This window comes from Schistocerca piceifrons, chromosome 7, assembly GCF_021461385.2.
Source record: "Schistocerca piceifrons isolate TAMUIC-IGC-003096 chromosome 7, iqSchPice1.1, whole genome shotgun sequence".
NCBI lineage: Eukaryota > Metazoa > Arthropoda > Insecta > Orthoptera > Acrididae > Schistocerca > Schistocerca piceifrons.
The window spans coordinates 296,459,565-296,468,966 of record NC_060144.1 but is presented as its reverse complement, the minus strand read 5'-3'; the positions used below and the strand labels follow the sequence as shown (position 1 = coordinate 296,468,966).

General features: G+C 42.6%; 1 pseudogene; it reads right to left on the bottom strand.

The window, feature by feature from the left end:
* Positions 1-8,982: 8,982 nt before the first annotated feature.
* LOC124709353 lies at positions 8,983-9,100 on the bottom strand (annotated as a pseudogene).
* Between the last annotated feature and the right edge of the window lie 302 nt (positions 9,101-9,402).

Here is a 9,402-nt window from a genome sequence, read left to right as displayed (position 1 = left end):
GCTCCCTCAATAAAACAAGCGTTACTAACATTCTACCTCTTAGTTTCTTGGTGGCCACACACCTGCAGCCCTCGCCACTAGAGAGCACATGTGTGTGTAACGTAACTTGCTCACTACGTGAGAAACAACGCCCTGTAAACAAGTTTCGAATTCGAAGATGTCGCCACACATGAAGCTACCTCCTCTTCAGCATGACAATGCCAGACCACACACAGGCGCTGCGACATCTGCAAGAATCCTATGCCTTGTGTTGCTGATATCGATCATCATCCATACTGTCCAGATCTGGCCTCATCCGACATCAATATGTTACCCTAATTTAAAGCATAACTTCGAGGACTTCACTCTGGCAGTGATGAAGCGGTGCAAGTAGAGGTGTGGTTATAGCTCCGCCAACGAAGTCTAAAATTAAGCAGTAACGGCATGTACAAACAGGTCTTATGCTGGGAGAAATGTGTTCATCTCCAGCATTACTATGTTGAGAAATAAATATCTAGATATTAAGAACAAGGTAGCAAGATGTTAATAACGTTTGTCTCATTTAAAAAAAAATCGAAGCCATTGCTTTTCAGTATGCCTTCCCACCAACGAAATCGACCAACAGCAACTGTGACGCTACATTGGCATAAGTAGCAGTGAAGCAGCAGCAGTTCGTGAAAGACATCCAGCAAGTGTTTATGTGGCAGTGCACATTAAAAACGGACAGCGTGTGTACTTCACAACATGAAATGCATGTTCAAAGGTACTATCACTACAGCCTAACAAGTTAATTGCGGTTTGCTCGTTGTGCGGTGATGATATTTTTCCTAGTTTTTCATGAGGTGCCATAATACACAAGGAACATATCGGCGAAAACGTTTTAACGTTACTAAAGAAATAATATAGTAGCAAGGCATTGCTGTTTATATTCGACCAAACCATCAATGGTGGCGAAGACGATCATTTCCACCTTAGCAAAGTTCTTGTGGAAAGGGGAATTGTTTCGAGCGCCGGTGAAGACAGCAGTTTTGGATCCAAGCAATGGAGGAATGGGTCTAATCGAGGTCAAGTCTAAAGCGTTGGTATTGTATGTCAAACAAAGATGGAGCATAACGTGTAACGATGCAGGGTGCATTACAGTAAAACTATACGGTATTGTCAGGCCAGGAACTGTGGAGCCGCCGATAAATACACAAAAAAAAGGTTTAAACTAAAACACATTAGGGAGTATTATCTTGAAATAAGTTATCTCAGCAAAAAGCTTTTAAACTCCAAAAACGTTACAGCAATGGCGATTTTAACTGAAAGACGGAAACATGAAAGGAAAAGTAACATAGAAACTAAATATGCTGGAATAGCATGGAATGTGGTCTGGAAAAACATCAGTAGTTATGTTCTTTCGTCTGACGTGAGAACAGCGTGGTACAGGGCAGTCAATAACAACATCAGCACTAATGAGCGTCTCTTTGCCATCGGTTTAAGCGACACTAACCTCTGCAGCAAATGCAACCTCGCTGATAGTGTGCCTCATCGTTACACATGTGGAGATCGGATTATCAGCTGGAGGTGGACAAGGGAGAAAATGCTCAAATATCAAGAACTTCAGCAAACAATGTACCGACTAACATTTTCTTCAGACCAGAAGAAAGTTACTACCCTCAGGCAAAAAATAACGCAGTAATTTGGTGAACAGCAAATATACAAGTTATGTTTTTAGCAATATTGGGAGCGATGAACATATTGAATACAAGATGTATGTGGTAAATGAATTCGAGAAAATACTTAAATATCAGAATCACAATAAGAAATATGGTATCACGCTCAGAATTGTCTTCAACAGAATGGGTATAGGTTAGGGACTGGATTCCTAGTAGTGAGGGAATGGGTTGGGTCACGTTCCCGACCCTAACCTCAGCTGCAAGTCACACATTAAAATTAAATCAGTGGTACAGCAGATACAAGAATATGACGGCAAACATCTGGTGTCTGATATAAAGGAAGATCTTGAACTGACAAAAATAACATGGCAGTGAAGGACTTTGCGATGTCGCTGCTCGGGAGTGCTCTTCCGTCCATGTCATTTACCCTGGAAGGAACACAAATCAAGGATTTACTGAATGATTAATTTGGGTCCGGGAAATGACAATGAGGAACCTCAGGCTGCAGAAGAAGAAAATGTGCATGCTGAACTGCCACCAGTTGAAGGTGACCTGAAGGTGCTAAATTGTGCTACTGCTAAAGACAGAACATGATTCCTCATTCTTTGAACGCTGTAATTTATGACTGCAATTATCTGTCACCTTATTTATTTCATTTCATTGTAGCCATTTTTGTTACTGTTTTTGTGGAATAAAAAAAAAGTGTTCGGCCGTCTGTACACTATCCACAAACGTGCCTTCCCTTGAGGCGTACGTGTTTTGTCGTACTGTGTGAAAGTATGAGTGTGAGTGAGAGAGAGCCCCAGGGTGACTGAGGATTACATTTCGCATTTTATCATCTGCTGCATACTTTTCATACAGCAAAACCAAGCTCGCCTCCCACCTGTTGAGTACGGTATTGATAACCTCGCTGTGAGAGCCGTATATATACCACCACTAACACTACTATTCATCGAAACAATGCAGTATCCTTTTACTTGCTCTACGAGTTAAACAACATACGAGGACCGATACCCTTCCAAGAACTCAGAACCGTAAACGGAAAAATAAATGTCACGTATCTTAAAGCTTTCCAAGAGTAAAATCTTGCTGAAACCGGTGCCCGTTGCCCCACTTCATTCGTAAATGCATCATACGCTGTTCAGCTGCAGCAAATAAGCACGTTCCTGCAATTGTAATGACAACGTGTTTGTCATTCAGTCCAAAATACGAAGACTAGATGAGTGAAGACATCATGCATCGTTTGCGTGTTACGAATCAAAAGTTCACACCAAAAGATATAATGAATCATTGTTTCCGACTGAGGATATATATTTAGCAATCGTTAAAAACGTACTGGTACAATTTGGGATGGGGTATTGTGCCAAATCTATTTGCAAATCACATTTTTTCGATTGTGATTGCAACAAGAGAAACGCGTCGCTGTTGATGAGTTAGATACATTTGCTCAAACAGAACTTCCTAAGTCGGTTGCAGAATATTCATAACGTGTAACAATATCATGCATGCAATTAAGAGCCAAAGTGTAGGATTGTATTTCCTAAAAGCGCCCGGAGGAACAAGCAAAAATTTTCTTATTTCACATGTTATTGCCGTCAGATGATCACGGAAAAAAATACAGTAATGGCGACTGCATCAGCTGCAGTTAAGTTAACTCCTCTGGATGGTGGCCAAACAGAACATTCAGCACTGAATTTGCCATTCAGTACGCAAATCAGGCAGATACTAAAAATTCTGGAATGTGTAAAGTACTTCGATATTGTCAACTCTTTGCATGGGACGCGTGTACTATTGCGCACTCAAAACTATTTGAAGCGCTTCGTCGTAAATAGCGGTCGAAAACAACGATCTCAGTCCCAACAATTCCAGCGTTCAAACTCAGCACCAGACGTCGTTACAGTAATGAATCGAGATAAAGTCGCCAGATATCCAACTGAATTCTTGAATTCACTTTATTTTCCAGGCACACTGCCGCACGTTTCAATAGCGAAAATTGGTGCACCTAACATTCTTCTCGTAAAAAAAAAACATAAGTCCACCAATAATATGCCACTCTACCAGGATATAGCGAAAAAAATTATCAGAAATATTGTCGAAGTAGTAGCTTGAAATAAAAATTTGCAGGAGAAGATGTACTGTTGCCATGGATTCCATAGATCCCGTAGCCTTCAAACATGATTGGCTAGCGCAGCTCGGCTTGCATTTCTTGCATTTCTGTCTTCGGTCCTCTTCTTGAGAGCGATGTAGATAGTGCAACTGATATTCTCCGTGATCTGGCTCATGCCTTCTAGTCGTTCAGCCTCTTCTGCTGTCCCCTCAATCATACTTTCAGTGGTACCGTCATGTCACAAGAGACTGGCGACTCATATGGCCCTTCTGTGTTCGCTTTTCTACAAGAGACAAGGCTGCTCTTCCTTCAGTCTGTGGAGCAGCTCTTCGTTTGATATGTTGTCTATCCAGGAAACCTTCAGCAGTCTGCGGTACCTCTTCTCCTCCTAGTGCCCGTGGTTCACTTCCGTACAGTAACACACTCGATAGAAGTACTTTATCAGGTCTTCCTGAGGTGCCTGTTTATGCTGCTTGGTATGAAAAGGTTTCCTATTTTGTTAAAAGAAAGTTAGCCTGTTGGATTCTGTTTGCAATATCCTGTCTTGACCATAACGTATCACATAATTTCGATGGACTCCGGTGTCTTATTGTTAAATGCGCATTGGGGCACGATGTTTTGTCTGCTCATCACTAAGACTTTTGTTTTACCATTATTAATTTTAGTATTATAGGAAGAGATGAGGGAGGTTTCCATCTGGGCCAGCATCACTCTTAATTTTTATGCATCTTCAGTTAATATTGCTATATCATCGTCAAATCTCAACACGTCTTTTTCTTACCATGAAGTTTAATTCCTCCTATAGTTACTTCTGAATGTACTATTCTAAGTATAAAACTGTCTCTGCTTTTTTAGACACATTATTTAAATTTTTATCTAGATTGCACTTGGTCAAGGTGCACTGTAAAAGTTTTGTCTACATGACTACTACATCTATACTCCGCGTACAACATAACAATGTTTGACGTAGGGTACTTCTCGTACTGCTATGTTACCGCGTCCTTTCCTGTTTTGTTCACACCGAGAGAATTGGCGCAGAGGTCAGCACAATCGATTCGTATTCGGGAGGACGACGGTTCAAACGCTCGTCGGGCCGTCGAGATTTAGGTTTTCCGTGATTTTCCTCAAGCGTTCCAGGCAAACACCGGCCTGGTTCCTTTGGAAGGGCACGGTAGATTTCCTTCACACAGTCTGGGGTTGTGTTTTGCCTATAATGACCTCGGCGTCCACAGGACGTTACACCCAATTTTCCTTTCTTCCTTTTTGCTCATTTACGAAAGGCTGGTGGGAAAATTTACTGTCAGTAAAACTCCGCACTACACCTAATTTCTCCAATTACCTTATCCTGATCATTTCTCGAGATGCATGCGGGTGAAAGTAATATAATGCACGATTCTTCTTGACACATAAGCTCTCAAAATTTAAACAGATACCTCTCCGTGCTGCACAACGCCTCTCTTGTAGAGTCTGCCACTGGAGTTTGCTGGCATATTCTTATCGATCTCCCATGGAGTGAATGATCCTGTGGTTACCAAACAAGCCGCTCGTCGTTGGATTGCTCTTTCTCTTCTATTAACCCTTCTTATTAAGTGCCCCACAGTGAAAAAAAAAATATTCAAGAATCTTCTCAACCAAAGTTCTACAAGCCAGGCCATCCGTGTGTAATTTATGTTTCCTTAAGATTCTCCCAGCGAATCTCAAACTGTCACCTGCCTTTCCTGCTGCTTGTTTCATGTAGTCATTTCACGTTAGGTCGCAATGGATGTTTATTCTTAGGTATTTTATGATTGTTATTGTTTATAGTGATTTGCGCCAGTAGGGTAATCCAACCGTAGCTACTTTTATAAAGGGTGAACAGTAATAAAACCTATTAAATGCTGGGACAGAGTCCTGTCTGGATATGGAGGCAGAAAGATCCAATGATCGTATGTCCGGATTGACTACGTGTCGCGCGTTCCTCGTCTGTTGCGGGCTGTATGATTGACGCACCGTGTTGTGGGCAGCTGAGCGGTCCCGTACTTATTATTGGAAAAAGCCGAGATGGTGTTTGTGCACAGCCAAGGAGATGGAAACGGTCGAGAGGCAGCACGAGGCCGGCCGTAATGGCCATGCGGTTCAAGGCGCTACAGTTTGGAACCGAGCGACAGCTACGGTCGCAGGTTCGAATCCTGCCTCGGGCATGGATGTGTGTGATGTCCTTAGGTTAGTTAGGTTTAATCGGTTCTAAGTTCTAGGCGACTGATGACCTCAGAAGTTAAGTCGCATAGTGCTCAGAGCCATTTGAACCAGGCAGCACGACTATACCCTAACAAGTACCCTCACAGGCACCAACCACATCTCACAACATTTCAACCCCTTTTTGGGTGTTTGTGTGATCACTGGTTCTTTCAGACAGACAAGCGTGCAGGTAGGCGGCTGACTGAGTGCACACCAGATTTCGAGGCCAGTGTTCTGCAGGATATTGAAGCGAACCCAGTACTAGCTTGAGGCAAGTAGCCCGCCAACGTGGTGTAAGGCAAACTACGATTATGTGTATTCTTCATGACAACGTCTACTTTCCCAGTTACCTGCAATGCCATGGCGGCCAGTTTGAACATCTATTGTGGCATGGATACGATGCAGTTGTGTACTGTGTTCCGAGACGATTTGTTGTCATTGCACGCACACCGTCCATTTTCGAACACATGTTCATACAATCATTTTTCCTTCGTTTCCACTCAGGAATACGTCGCTGCAGTTTGTCGGTCTTATTAATGTTCACCCTGCGTAGCTTCAGGATCAATTGAAAGTGCTTTCACCAGTCGTTGCCCCTCTGCAGACCTTAATGCATTTCGCTAAAGTCCTCTAGAATTTCAACCTTCGTACAGACAGCATCGTCGGTGAATAGTACTACTGAGCCTCCAACGCTATCCATTAGATTATTACAATAAACTGAAAACTGGAGTCCACAGTAACACCCTTTGGGTAGTCGCGATATTATATTTGTCGTATTTGTTCCGTTAAGAACGAAGTGTTTAGTTTCATCTGCTACTAAGTTCGATATCCAGTCAGAAACCTGCTGCTATACTCGGTAAGCACTTATTTGTTTCACTAGGCGGCAGTGCTGGATGGTGTCAAATGCCTTACTAAAGCCAAGGAACACCGCATCAACCTGAGCAGCGTTGTCAACAGCGCTATGGATTTCATTGACGATGAGAGCGAGTTGAGTTTCGCAAGTTCTCTGTTTGTTGATTCCATGTTCATTTTGATAGAGGAGATAAACGTTGTCCAAAAACCTCAGAAGGCTTGAGCGTAAAACTCGTTCCATAATTCTAATAATTTACGTAAAGTATATAGGTCTGTTATTGTGTGAACCTGTCTCACGGCCCTTCTTGCATACGGGAATGACCTGCGATTTTCTTCGGTCGCAAGGTACCCTTCGTTGCTAGAGCTATGTACGATAAACTCCTACAAGAAGCGAGCAAGTTCTTTCGCACAATGTTTTTGCAACCTTATAGGTGTCACATCTGGTCCCGCTGCCTTTCCACTACTACCTTATTATTGTTTGCTTTCCTAATTCGTCATCGGTTATCTCAATATCTTCCAGTTCGAGGTTCGCACTGAGATCAAAATTAAGGTCTGCGTTATGATCTTCCTCGGCGAAACTATTACGGAAGACCGCGAATTCAGTATTGAAGCCTCCTTCCTGTTATCTGTTACCTGTTTCGCTCCAGTAAGGTCTCTAAGTGAGTGACTATATGATTTCTAACTGATTATTTATTTCATGTTAGACCAGTATCTCTTAGGTCTTTTACTCAGATCGGTTAAAAAATTTTGCTTCCAAAGGCATTGAACGCTTCTCTCCTTGCGCTCGTTTTCACGTCTCTCGGCTTTTGTTTGGCAGCTAAGTTTTGACTTCTCTTGAATCTGGAATGAAGCTCTCTCTCTCTCATTACGCAGCAGTTGTATAGCTCGGCTATTAAACCTCGGAGGGTCTTGCTAATCCCATAAATCCTTTGTCCAGACTTATATTAGGCATATTGAACGACGATTTTGAATTTTTTACATTTGTACTCCATACCTTCGACCTCATATCTGAATATTTGACGCTGATAACACATTCTGTGCAGTTTGTGTCCTGTCACTCTCGTTAAGCGAAAATGTCTTCCTACCTGTATATGAATATGGTATCTGCTCCGAAAGAACAGCATATATATATGAAGATGGTGTCTGTTCTTTCAGAAGCCGCGTGTAATGAGTATAATGGGCAGGGGCACTGTGAATATAGTGCGGGACAATAACTTGCGAATGTGGGTCTCACGGGGGGCGGGCCAGAGATAAGTCCCTGCAGTCGCCTGTATGCAACCAGGGGTATTCATTTTATTGTCTTCCCATCTTTTTTTAACGTTCCTTGGAAAAACCCTTATTATAGTTTTTCTATCACAGCCTTATGATCAATGATACCTTCCTGTACGTTACCTGATTCGATAAGCACCGATCTGTTTGTTGCAAGGTGGTCTAAAACGTTAAAGTTTTTTTCGAACATTGTTTGGAACCCAAGCCCTGGGTCTGCTCTTTCTATTTCGCATTTCATCAGTCTTGATAACCAAGCCACACACACACACACATGCGAAACAATGGTAACAAAATTTGAACGTTCCATACACAACACTTGCTTAACACCACCGGCTACTTTGCAACACACAACTTGGCGTCATGCATTCAATTGTTTTCGTAGTAGAGGCTGGTCTACAGTCGGTAAGCTACATACATTCCATGAGACCGAAGTCTTTGAAGACAGCACATCATCGTTGTGAATGGTTCTGTAGAGGAATAAATAAATTACCGTCACGACAAATAGCGGTGGAGTACAGTGCGTAAGATACGGTCCCGACCTGTAGAAGATTGTGGGTCTCAAAGTCGACATCATTTCTTTAAATTTTTAAATCTTTTTCAATACATTGCTTATTATTTTATTGAATTATTTGCTTTAAATGTTTTTTTTTCATTTTTAATCATTTGTCGGGTCACTTTCCTCTCCTTCTTCTTCTTCTCCTCCCGAACAGACCATGAAGGCCAAACGGTACCGAACGGCCGCCGTGTCATCCTCAGCCCATAGCCTTCACTGGATGCGGATATGGAGGGGCATGTGGTCAGCACACCGCTCTCCGGCCGTGTGTCAGTTTCCGAGACCGGAGCCGCTACTTCTGAATCAAGTAGCTCCTCAGTTTCCCTCACCAGGGCTGAGTACACCTCACTTGCCAACAGTGCTCGGTAGACCGGATGGTCACCCTTCCATGTACTAGCCCAGCCCGACAGCGTTTAACATCGGTGATCTGACGGGAACCGGTGTTATCACTGCGGCAAGGCCGTTGGCCATTTTCTTCTCACATTGACTTATTATTTGCTAGTACTTCTTCTTCCTCTTCTTCCTTCTTCATTTACAATTTGTCTTCATTGCCTATAACCTGAAGCTGAGTGTCAACCAGAATAGTTTGTCGGCTGGTATCACATCCGTTCGAGTAGCCAGTCTGACGGTAATTACAGGTAACCAAAGAAAGGGAGAAATTATAATTCGCTTTTAGTTCTGAAACTGGATTTTTTCTGTCTTGAGTTAGCTCGTAACAGTCAGCGTTAATTGCCGTTAACAACGCGTGGGTATTTAGTAGTTCTGTCACA